At 40.7% G+C, this 12,951-nt stretch overlaps 1 protein-coding gene across 2 annotated transcripts in view; it reads left to right on the forward strand.

Moving 5' to 3' along the window:
• The window catches only part of SEMA5A (semaphorin 5A), a 348,813-nt gene that overhangs the window by 78,505 nt on the left and 257,357 nt on the right, over positions 1-12,951 (forward strand). For both annotated transcript variants that reach the window (XM_075494040.1, XM_075494041.1), the window contains exon 2: positions 7,568-7,663. The gene's annotated coding sequence lies outside the window, so the exon portion shown is untranslated. The remainder of the gene's footprint in view (positions 1-7,567; positions 7,664-12,951) is intronic.

Genomic DNA, 12,951 nt, shown 5'->3' on the forward strand with positions numbered 1-12,951 from the left:
CATGTTGGGTGGCAAAGGGAGGGATAGGCTGCTAGAAGAATGCCAAAGCATTGAATGCTTTCACTGCTGATGGGGAAAACATTTGGCCCTGGGTAAGAATATTTCAGACAAGTCTTGGAATGTGTCCAGATCACAACCACCATATTCTTGCTATCTCTACAGCCACCTAGAAAAAAACCCCCACAGCATTTGACTTCGTGCTGAATTGAGAGTAGAAGAGCTAAGAAGCAAGCTTGCTGGAGAAGGGGGGAGCATCTATCAGTTTGCAATTTATGGTACCAGATGGACTGTGCTGTGTGTTCTGGCTCTGGTGATGGATATGTTAAGTTTTGTCTTTCTCTCATGCATGCTGAGATGGAAGAAGGGAAAGCATCCATCATTGACGGAGAACAATCTAAGCCAAAAAAAATTGAGGTAGAATATGAAAGCACTGTTGATTAAGAAACTCTTGTTAATTCTCTCTCTTATTCTTATATAGGAAATTATTCCAATACATTTGGGCTGGGAACCTAAATTGTCTGAAGCTTGTTGATGTGTTGCACCAACATCCCCCCCCCCAGTGTTGTTTAAGAACTCTCCCCCCATTTGGAAGAGCAGACTACGGATCCTTTTTTTCCCTGATACATCACAATTAAAATTAATAGACTTACCTAGGATTTAATATGGTCTCCTGTCTTTAAAATGTAGTGGATGTGATTTCTTTAAATAATTTTGGAGCATTTAGACTAGCAAAGTGGATAAGCCAGCTTGTGGAATAAACCGACACGCGTGAAAACTGGCATAGTTGTTAAACACTGAACATTGTAATGGCATTTTGTTGGGGTATTATTAGTTCAGCTGCACAATTATGGCAGCCTGCTGCCATTAGCAGACGCTTTCCTCATAACCTCAAGCTATATGCACTGAGTTATTTTCCTCTTCAGACTATCATCTTGGATTCTCCTAGACTACATATCATTTCTTATTTTTCTCTGTAGCAGTGCATGCTGTAGGCAATAGTGAGTGTAATACTTTCTGCATTGTTAGGCAATGAGCATTATCAGCAGCTGCAATATTCAGGATTAGTCTTTTCGTTATTATTTGGCATCTGCAGTACCTACATGAATCTGTTCAGTCCTGTTTTTCCAGAAGGCAGCTGGGCTCTGACTGAGGGAACGTGACCATAAAGCTTTCCTGAAATTGTCACTATACGCAGGAGTTCACTCCTAATTGGAAGTGCAGTTCTCACAATGCAGTTCACTGAGATATAGAAAAACTTGAATTTTATTTAAAGAAACTGGGATACGTTAAAAGACATCTTCACATTTTATAATGGTGAAATGGGGACAGAGCAAAGTTCTCAAGGCTGCACCACAAATCAGTTGCTGAGCCAGAAATATAATCCAGGTCTCATAACCCCAAGCTTCATCCTTGGTCTGCTAGCAAGCAGATGTCTCTGAATTAAGTATGCTACAGAAAATATACCAGCTGGTATCCTGCACTACAGAAAATGTCTTTCAGAGTAGTAAATAAAAACCAGGGTTTTCCTGAGGGTTGTGGACTTTTTTTCTCTAAAAGGTGTCTGTCATCTAAGCTTCACTTGAATTTTTTAAAACTAGATTGAAAAGGTTCACTGGCTTTTGCAAAATGTCAGATAAAATGTAGTATTTTATGGTTACATATCTAAAGATGCTTTTGCTCAGGATTTGTCTTCTATGATACCCATACTTTTGGTTTTACCTTTCTTAGCTTACTTGCCTTCTTTGGAAAATAAAGTAGCCATATACTGGTTAATGAAAGAAAGGGAGTAACTGTTTGGTTTCATGCAGACTAAATGCATAGTTTACAAGGAATTCTGTTTTGCTTGGTTTTGGTAAACTGGGATAGATATTAAAGCACTTACATGATGATCAATGACATTTAAGATTTACGTGCCAACATCAGTTTTGAGTGCGCAACTTATATTTGAGAATCAATTAGATGGGACGTGAAATTACTTGGCAAAATTCCAGAAGAGGAATGACATTTTATTCCATGGACCAGTTGCTCTTGTCAGGGTGGGTGGAGTGATGTTGAGACTATTTTTCTTACAGGTGAAAATTGTAGAAGAGGTACCGTGTTGCATTTGGGGGAAGAAAGGAGATTTCTCAAGAAGATTGTTGCATGGTATCCTTCTTACATGCTACAGTGTTTAATACTTCTCTTCATTGACTTTCATTATGAAGTTGATTTCTCTGGTCATGAAACTCTCAGCCTCTTGTGTTGTCAGTACTAACACAACTTGGCTGAAAGGTGCTGAAAGGTGTTATTCTTGTCAGTATCATAGAACTAGAAAAGACTGTTTGGATTATCAATCCAATGACCTTCAGGTTTAGGAAACCAGGTAAGAGTTTGGAGATATGTAGACAGCAAATACCAGTGGCAACAGAGCACTTGAAATGTCCTATAGACTTCAGTCAAAGACCAGAAAAGCACAAGCATAAATTGTGTCATGCTCAAGAATAACTATTTTCAGAAGAAGTTTCACTGTCAAACTCAAGGAGATCAGAGTTGTATCACAACTGATTTATTTTAAATAAAAATACTCAGTTGTGTAATTTGCAGAAAGTTGGATAAAGGCCATGTTTTCTCCGCTCTTTGAAGTCTTCATGAAAAACATTACTTCAGTGGGAGCAAGACCACAATAATTTCTCCTTTATTACTGTTTTTCTCCATCTCTACCATTTCAAACTGGGCAATACTGTTCATTCTGTCAGCAGTCTTAATAATGTATTATACTTTAAAAATTACTATTTTGGGAATCATGGTGGTTTTTGGCAAGACCTAAGTGCTGCTCTTGGACTATAAATCTGTGCTGGTTAGTTAAAAGGTTAAATTTACACTAACATGTCTTGTCACTTTGACCTAGATGGAGTTAAAGCAAGCAAGTAGGGCAAGTTCAGTGGCTTTTAATGAACTATTATTAGTCAAATCCCTGCAAAACCAAATAAATGTTATGGCATTCTGTTTTATAATTTTCAGCCGGAGAACTCTGGCTGACTGGTGACTTCACATATTCTGATCTATGCTTTCCTGTCAGCAATACATTCCCCATCCTGGCACTCCAGTCTCTACGTTTATTCTTATTTTGGCCTAGTGAAGAATAAAGTGATACTGTAAATAGAGTTCAAGCTGTGGGTAATTAATGAATCTAATTTTCTTTGTCAAGACCTTCCCTTTCAGAAAAACTGGAAAAAAGGTACCATAGCCAGTAGTATAGCTATCAATATGCAGACTATGACCAGAGCTGGTGTTCCTGAGCATTGGCACGTGTTACAGCAAACACAATGAGTCTGCTTTATGGGACTCTTCTTTTTCTTCTTTTCTCCAAAGATGATCTTCATATGGGCCGTGAGTGTCTTTCTTGTGTTCTGATTATGTTGGATTTACCATACTTATGAAGTAAGCCTGACAAACTCTGGATGAGTCAGATTATTGCTTATGTGATTTGCATGTGGGAGCGTGTGTAGCTTAAGGGAGTCCCTGTACTGCCCCTGTTTTGTCGGGATGTGATTTCTGAGTTGAACCAGAAGACATATCTGTGAACATCTGGAGACTTCCCAGCCCTGTGTGTGAAGAAGTACGGGAGCAGGTGTAGCACTCCATACATTGACCTTCTGTTCTGCAGCGTGTGCCTGCCTGTTTGGGATACGTTTGTGTGGGCTGGTTCTGTGGTCTCAAACAGTGGCGGCTGGGATGTGCTCAAGGACATTGTTCATATTTCTTTTGTTCTATTTTTCCCCTAAGAATTCCTACATTTATTTTGTTTTGGTTTTATTTTACTCAATATTGTGATTTGAAAGGCATATAAACAAAATGCAGCTTTATTAGAAGGGTATTCCTCTTTCTTTCATGTTCCTTATGCCTAGATTTAGCTTAATAATTGCCATCTTTCCACATCCATTTTGTAGTCCAGCAAATAACCTGGATTTAATGAGATCTCTTTCCTTATGTGAGGACCTCTTCAGCATGAAAAGAGAGAGATAAGTAGTAGTATTAGCTAGCATACATTATAAGGAGAAATGTTAGTTTTTGTAGGAGCACAAGGTTGTATATAGCAGCTGTTCTAACCATTCATCCTTGATTCATCCCTGAAAGTGGGATATATTTGCATAATGCAGGCGTTTTTTGGAGGAAGGGAAGAGGAGGGAGGATATTTGTATCTTTTTTTTTTTTTCCCCCTCCGTCCTTCTCAATTTTGGTACACTTTCAGGTTTGACATGATTTTTTTCTCCTGCTGCCAGATAGCAACAAAAGCAAATAATTTTTTCAATAGTATTTTAAGCAGTACCTAAAATTTGCTTATATGTGCTCAGTTCTCCTGTGTGTAGACGGTGAGAGCACTGAAGTGGGGAAAAACCCTATCTCCCTGGTGCTCTTGACACTTCTACTTCAGTCCCACCAACGTCAGCAGAAGTCACTTGGAGCAGCTTGCCTAACTCAGGCTGTCATCTCTGTGGAGCAAGAGCCAAGGCTGGCTGGTGGAGTGGTGTGGAGCAGGTGTGTTCTTACCCCTCTCAGTGTCCTTTTTTGCCTTGTGAGGTGAGCAATGGTTGCCATTAGGTATCGTATGAAAATCCTGGGTGCGCGGGCAAGCTCCCAGCTGACTGGGTGAGGCGAGGTTGCTGCTGTGGCATGCTGCCTGAGCAGTGCCGGGCAGCTACAACAGAAGTGGGAAGTCTCAGCATGCAGACGAGCCACGGTGTCTAGACATGCTATGATTATTTCTTTGCTCAATTCGGTGTGTAGCCAAGTATCTTTCCAAATATACTAGACAGATGTGAGAGTGGTGCCTGTATCTGTATGACAGCGAAGGCTGTTGGCTGCATGGGCACTCTGTTCCACAACCCCACCAGATTTAATCATACCGCTTGGTCGTACCAATACTTCAGTACCACGTTCTAGCAGCAGTGGGAAACAGCACTCCTATGTGTCTATCATTAAATCTAGTGAAGATTTCTGGAAAACTTCCACTAATATACACCTATGTATATTTTTATCCATTTGCAGAAGGTTTTTTCACCCTGGCTGGTTTTTTCACCATGGTACCAAAATGTACCATGGCTGAATTCCCCTCTTGTGTGCCTGTGTTTGTCACTGAGAGTAGGGAAGAACAGTGATTTGGAGAGTGAGTTTGTCTCTTGTTTTGCCTGCCCATTTTCATGAAGGTTTTTGTGTGAGATTGAAACTGGTCATCAGTTTCAGAAGTAATTTTGAAAGGAAAGGGTAGGAGACAGAGTCAGGGAGCACAGCCACTGTAGCCTTTTTGCTTTAGCAAATGATGCTAAACCAAAGCAAAAATAAACTAAGACATGGTTATATGCCCCCAAATAAAAAAAATCAGTGTGTTTTTTCCAGTCTTCTGATTTTGGTGGCTTAATTTACAATTTCTGTAAGATTGGTTTGGTGTGGGCTGTGTAGGCTGAGTTAGCCTAACTTTAGCTTAACTAAATGAATACCCAGGCTAATTTCTGGTGTTATCCTACCCACAGCATATACTGTATTATGCCCGATGAGAGTGATGCTACAGTCATAGGAACAGCAGGGTTGCCATATTAAGAGGGATAAGGGAAGCAAGATATGAATCTGCAGAAATCCAAGCTTTACAAGCTTGTTTCTGTGTGCGTGTGTGTTTTCTCTAAATCAGTAAGGTGGATTCAGACTCTGCTTTCCAGTTTTGTCTAGGTAATTCTTAAGATTAGAACAAAAATAAATTTGCTAAAGCTTTTATTTTGCTAAAATAAAATCTGAGCTGTTTATGTAGAAATATGAATCGTGAAATGAGTGGTGAGGGGACAGTGGGCGAGTTGAAGTGCATCTAGAAAGCACTAGTACTGTCAGGTTTGTTTAGAAAAATTGAGGTATACAGCCTTCTTTGTAATGTTTCAAAGCATAATAATTCAGCTGTTCATTCTGGTGTAGTGAGTGCATACATAAATCACTAGCATACTGCATCTTAGAGATGGGTTGCTTGTAGTTGTCTGTAGAACTTAGTGCATGGTAACAGTTATAATTAATGACTTGACAGACTGAATGTCTTAGAGTACTTTGTCATCAACGTGCATGGGTGGCGGGTAGTTGTGCTGAGGTGTTCAAGTATTCTCTGGTACATAGTAATATAAAAAGCAGAACTTGGTCCTCTTCCAAGATTTAAATTTGTCCTTGCCTTTCTGAAAAGTAGGAGGCAAAGAAAAGGTGATGCAATGTCTTCTCAACAATATAAGCTTCACCTGCTACCTTGGACTATGAAATTCAAAATGACCTTCCATCCTTTGTCTTCAGTTGATCCCTATGCCATGGAGAACACTATCTAAATCTGCTCTTGGCAGCTCCTACAGCAGAGTTTGATGTCGCGGAATTTCGCAGAGGGGTGTGTATTATGTGCGCATATGATATAAATTCTTAATTTAGAAGAAAATATGTAAATGATAAAAATATGAAGTACTTGGTGATAGGGAGCAGGGGGTTCGTGAGAAATTTTGACATGGTGAACATAAATCTGGATCTTCGTTGTCTAACCTGGAGAGTTCTTCCTGCTCATGTGATGTTTCCTTGTTATAAAACATTTTTATGTAGTACTGCTTATGCATTTGCAGATTTCCTGAGACTTTCATAGGTCAGAAAAGCACTGGAAAAAAATCCTAAGCACTTCCAGTCATCTAGTACAGTCACTTTACGTAAGTGAGTAAACAGGGTGGAACAATGACTCCTTTTTGCCTCCTGCCTTTGATTAGGTTCAAGGGTGAACGGTTGATTGCTAGTGTATTCGTTCTGTACCACAGACATTCTCAATCAAAGAAACGAATGCTTAAATTTGATGGACTGTTGTTTGTTACTTGGGAAGTGAAGTACCTTTTTGTTGAGGTGTTGAGAGCGGGAAACTGCTATGTGATTCCTGTCTCTCGCTGTTTCAAGTAAAGATAGCACTTGATTGATTAGCAGTACCTTCTTTGTTTCAATAAAGAAAAAAGCAAGATAATTTTTCGAATGTTTATATTGTCTTTGTTGTTCCTACAAAATGGGTTAACGTCTTGAAGTGTTCTTAATGATGCATCTCTTTTTCTTGAACATGTATTCTGTATTGTTTTGAGACATTAGACAGTAACAGTTTTTCTCTTGAACTTCCTGTTTTGTGGAAGGATGAAAGAACACTAAAGTTTTGCCCACCTGAATTTTGTCATGGATTTCACTTGAGGCCAGATTTCAGCCCATTTCTTAGGCATGTTTAATTTTGGTGGTTAGAGCACCAAGGGAGATTTTTACAGTGAGGATTTTTCTCAAATTCATATGTCCCATGGATTTTCTTAATTCTGTGGCAAGTACTCCTCTTTTCTGATTCTCATCCCCAGCTGCCAGTTATTTTAAAGAATGATTTTTTCTGCCTCTTTCTGTTTGGTTCTTGTTCACACTGTGTAGTTCAGTGCCTTACATTTCTAATTTATTGTCTTGAAAGACAGATGTTTTATGACTGCTATAAATGTCTGAGAATTGCTGATGAGCTGTCTCTTCAATACCTATTATTTCTCTTTTATGTTTCCTTATCTCCTAGGAGCCTACAAGGTAGACCCAGGACCCCACTGTGTGAGGCTCTGCACAAACGCTGAACAGAGGCAGTAGATGATTACAGAGGGATGGTGACTACAAGGTGGGTAAAACTGTACGAGGCTACAAGACTGTATTTTGTTCTGTGGGTGGACGGTGATGTCATGGAGAGATTGTAAGATGCTGTCTGGAAAAAGACTTGTGAGATGGCTTTGTAGACCTTTACAAGTATTTTGCCTTCCTCTCCTCCCTAAGCTAAGGAAATGCAAGAAATGGAAATGGCAGGAATGCAAGAAAAACAACCTGCAATTCTCCTTTCTTCTCCCCTCTCTTAAATTATGCTCAACTTCATAAAGGGAAACGATGTAAAAATGGGGATGTTTGTTTAAAGAAAAACTGAAAGGGCAACTGTAAGAGTAACATGTCTGTAGGTGGCAGAGACACTATTTCAGGATGCTGTTTTGGAGGCTCCACATAAATGCTTATCATCAGTCTAAAAAGACTTAGGAAAAGGAAGCCTGTATAGCTAAATGACAAGGTAGAGGAGACTATTAAAAGCACGAGGACATCTTAAAAAAAGCTGTGGCTGCATTTGAAGAAGGAAAATAGGACCAAAAAAATCCTCCTATCAGGCTAAACATAAAATTAATAAATGCTTTTTTCAGCTACACCAGTAGCAGGAAGCTAGTTGAAGAGTCTGTGGGGCCTGTGTATAATGACATTATGAAATGAGCAATCTGAGATAAAGCCATGGGAGAAAATGAAATAATTCTTGTGTGTATGTGCTCACCACTGAAAAGTGTGGGGTGGTTCCTGTTTTGGAACCCTTCTTATGGGAGGCTTATGAGATTGCCTTTCTCAGCTGGAAGCATTTGTAGGAGAGATTGTGGAACAAATTGCACGTTCCCAATTTAACAGGCCCAGATGTAGCTTACCCAAATTTTTAAGGAATGGAAGAATGAAATAGACCAGCTACAGACTGTGGCTTTGAAGTGTCTCAGCAGTTGAGAACTTGAAGATGTCTAATTTGATGGCATGTTTTAGAAAGCATTCATGTGGAATCAGGGAGCCTAGAAACCAATAGGCCTCTTGTTTAACTTGAGTGGATTAATTAAAAAATTGGATAAGCGGCTGTTTTAGAAAGGACATTGTATAAATATGATGGAGATACTGTTTTTCAAAAGGAACCTACATTGCTTCAAAGCAGCAATAGCAATTTCAGAGTGGAATGGAGGAGTTTCCTTCTCTTTCAGAAACGCTGTGCCTGGTATGTAACGTAGCTGCGGACCACTGAGCTGCAAACAGCTCTGTACTGAAGTGATGAATTGTGCTGTATTTGACTCTGCATATGAGGTGAAGGAGGATCAGAAAGGGATGGATGAGGTCATTGTGTCTAATGGAAAGACCCTTTGTTTCTTGCTGCAGAGAATGAGCATCTTCCCATTAGAGCCTGTTGTTAAATCTCTGAGATTAATGGCATCTAGGAGCAGGGTTTTAACACCTGGTGTGAAACTAAATGGTCCTTGATTTATAATTTTAATATATATATTTTTTTTTTCCCCCGCTCCTTCTTTCTTAAAAATCTAGTTAGGAATAAGATTCAACTTCCCCCCACCGGCACAACTGCCCTCCCTCAGGTGACACTTCTTGCAAGTAGAGATGCTGCCTTTAAGTATTCCAGATATCTCAATTGCCTGAAGTCTCATGGGTTGCTTTCTCTTGTCTTGATCATTGAAAACGTCAAAAGAATTTGCAGGAAAGGGCACTGTTTTGAGACCCTTTGAGCTGTCTCTGTTGATCGAGGTTTGGTGTATTTATATTCTTTTTTACATGTGATACAGATTTTTGTACTTGCAGTGTGTGCATTAATGTGGTATGTATAATTTGTTTGCTCTGGAAGCCCTTTCTGTAACACCACTGCAAGCAGTTCAAATTATTTTTCACTCAGCTTCAGGTTGCATCTTTATAAAATATGGTGGAATCCAGTGCTGGAAAACATGCAAAGATTGACAGCCCTGGAAATTGAAATTCCTGTTTATCCATGGACTAGATAGCACAGCCTAGCTGGAGCAAACTCTGTATCTTGGCAGTACGACTCATGCCTAACCTGCTGAGATGACCTCTGCTTCAGTTATTCTTTACAGAGTACTGAAGGTTTGCAAAGACTTTGCACAGTGAGAGTGTCATGTTTCAATTTGTGTTTTCAATATCTTTCTATGTGATGTGTTTATTACAGTGTAAATACAGGTTTGTGTCTTTAAAAAGCAAAGAACTATGAACTCTGCACTGGATTTCCCATGTAAGAGAGATGTGTTTGTCTATAGTTTTATTATTAGTTGTAGAAATTGATAAGGCTATAGTGATTGAACTAATACATGATAAAATGTGATCTTTTATATTCAAAAAGTTAACAGTCTAAAAATCAGAATGCATCATGGTGACTTTAGCAATACAGATTTTCTGCTAGATCACTCTGTGACTGTGCCATCAGCATCATGGTGAAGTGGTATGTAACAGAGGAGAGAGTTGGCCAGGTATGAAAGGATGGAGGGAACCTGTTGCTGTATCCAAACTCTGCTTTTGGAACTCTTAGTAGCATGCAAGTCCTATCCTTTCTCTGGGGTGCAGCATGCTGAGGTAGAGCATAGCAAGCACACCATGCTAGGAAGTTTGCTATTACTCTTTGATAAGTGAGTATCATTCACGTTTTAAATCTGTCTCCTGGAGTTATGCATTTCCTAAAGCTGACATAAATTGCCAATTTTTTACGTGGCCAGGTGTATACAATATCATCAAGTTTCTTGGTTTGTTTGGTGTTTTTTTGTGTCCAGTCTCTCCCTTTTTGCCCCTTTCTAGGTCAAATTCTGCATTTCATTATTACACAAGGCTCCCAGTGGAAATGCCTTGCATCCTCAGCATTTTCGTTCTGGGCTCGTTATTTTGAATTCCAACAATTCCATTCTACGGACCCTTCTCATACCTGTGATGCTTGTATCTTGTTGCACCACTGCTACGTAAACTGACACTTTTCTGCTCTGACTTAATCATTTTTCAACACCACACCTGCAGCCAAAGGGCAGGTTTTAGTTGGACTTTTATTTGTAAGACATTTTATTGTACTTGTGTTTTTCCTTGTGTCATTGACAGAGGGCATTTACAAGGGTTTAGTGGTTTTCTTTTTTTTTTTTATGATAGACCTTCTAGAGCTTTATGCTTGGAGTGTTGTTCTGGAAGTAGATTTAGCAACATGGATTTTCTGTAGCAATATGCAAATGACATCAAAGCAGAGAGTTGGTAAATATAGGAGAAGGAATTTAACTGCAAGGAGGTTACAGAGAGCAGAAAAGGTGGAGATTGTAGGAAATAAGAGCATACTTAGTACCACTGACAGGCTGACAAAAGAAATAAAAACAAATACAGGAAAGAAAAGGTAGTGTTTTAGCATTTTCTATGTATTTAAATGTATACCCTCTCCTGATGATCAGAGAGGGTTTTGGTTGCCTCAGAAAAGAGAGTCACTGAGGTCTACGGTGACTGGAAAGCTGAGGGCAGATGTGTCAATACGCCTTAAATTTGTAGGGGAGCTAATGAATTCTCTTACTCTGAGCTCCACCCTTCCTTAGGGCATAGTGGAAGGGGGTGTTCACACAGTGGGATAGCTGGTCACCTGTCTTGGGAGACATCAAGAAGGAATGGGCTATTCCTCAACCACACACAGCATCTTGGATACGACTTTCCTAGCTTTCTTATTTACTTACATGTGGTACATACCATGACTCTGCCACATAACCTATGTGATGGGCACTGAATGGTCCTGTCATTATTTGCCAAGGCCCTGTGATGAAAAGGAGATGAGAAACCTGTCCAAGTCTCAGTGCAAGCCTCAGTTGCCAGTGTCAAGATGCTTTTAAAATCCTGTGAAGGAGCACTTCAGGATCTGTTGTCTTAAAATTGAACTGGCCTCTTTGCTTCGTTTAGAAATGTCGCTGGAGTGGTGGGAAGGGCAGGGCTACTCAGAGTCATGCAGAGACCTTTCTTCCTTGTCTTCTAACCCACCCTTCTCCTCAGACATCAGTGCATCCAGTGCAGTATGCCAAATTTTTGTATCCCTAAGCAAATGGGCAAAGGGGTTGGTCTGGCTTGTGATGCGTGCATTGATTGGCAGGTCTGCAGCTCAGGGTGAACTAAGGGAGTGGACTCATAAATGTGCCATCCTCCTTGCTGCTGAGGAGTGAGTGGAATCCTGGGATACCTTATACCAAATTATGTTTCTGGTGCGTGTTCATAGCCTGGGTTAGCCAGCACCCAGCTCGGGTCTGGGACGGCTCTGTATAGCTCAGCAGAAACAGGTGGTTGTGTTGCCTCTCTGCAGGGTATTGAGGGAAGGGGAGAAAGAAGCTGGGCTCCAGTGGAAGGAGAGCGGAAAGGGCAAGATCTGTGTATGGCAGGAGATCCAGTGTGATCTTCTCTCAGGGTTTACCGTTCCTATGTACAGCAGCTATGGCAGTCTTAAAAATGCAGCTGGTGGCCCGTTTCCCTTTGGGACAGGGGATGACTTGAGGGAGAAAGTGGTGCCAATCATGAGTGAGCGCATGGATCTGGGTGTTGAGGCCTGCTGCCATTAGCTGACACTAGACTAAGCTTTGATACAACTGACTGCTAGGAAGATCTAGATTGCTTGGGAGCTAGGGTCTTGCTCAGGGTGTGGTGTTGGAACAGGGACGTAGACTTGGTATGGGAGAAGATGAAGGGGCAGGCCAGCAAAGTGAAGTGGAGGCTATACTGGTCTGCCTGGGGGAATGCCTTTGCTTATTGCTATGGGCTGTTGTCTAAGTGGGCATGTGGTCCTCCCAGCAAAGTGTATGACATTCAACTGTGGCATGTCAGCATGTTGGTGTTGTGGTTATTTGTTCATCCCAGGAAAAGGATCCCTGCCTGTGCCATGCGTGCATTTGGTTTTTTGAGGAACACAATATGTGAGGGTATGAAGATGCTCAGAAAGTAGTGCAAAAAGGGGTGCGGGCCATACTATATGGCTTTTGGGTGTAGATTTTGGTGGTCTCAGGCAACACTAGCTAAGGATGTTCTGACTGCAGGTCATCCAGGCTTGCCTGATGGTGTGCCGGAGAGCTGGCACAGTGGGGAGGGAGGTTTTCTATAGGCTATTGCTGTGGCACCCGAGAGTGCACTGTGTGGCATAAAATGTGGCGATGGTCAGGAAGTTCCCCTTTAAGCACCTGTAGGGGTACTAGAAAAATTCGGATGCAAGCAAAACAGCCTAAGAAAGCTGAAACAGTGCCTTTACTTGTAGAAAAAAAGGGAAGACGTAATCATCCTGCATGTTTCTATTTATGAACTCAAAGTGACTTTGACACATTTGCTCTCTGAATC

This window comes from Mycteria americana, chromosome 2 (assembly GCF_035582795.1).
Source record: "Mycteria americana isolate JAX WOST 10 ecotype Jacksonville Zoo and Gardens chromosome 2, USCA_MyAme_1.0, whole genome shotgun sequence".
In the NCBI taxonomy this organism is placed as follows: domain Eukaryota; kingdom Metazoa; phylum Chordata; class Aves; order Ciconiiformes; family Ciconiidae; genus Mycteria; species Mycteria americana.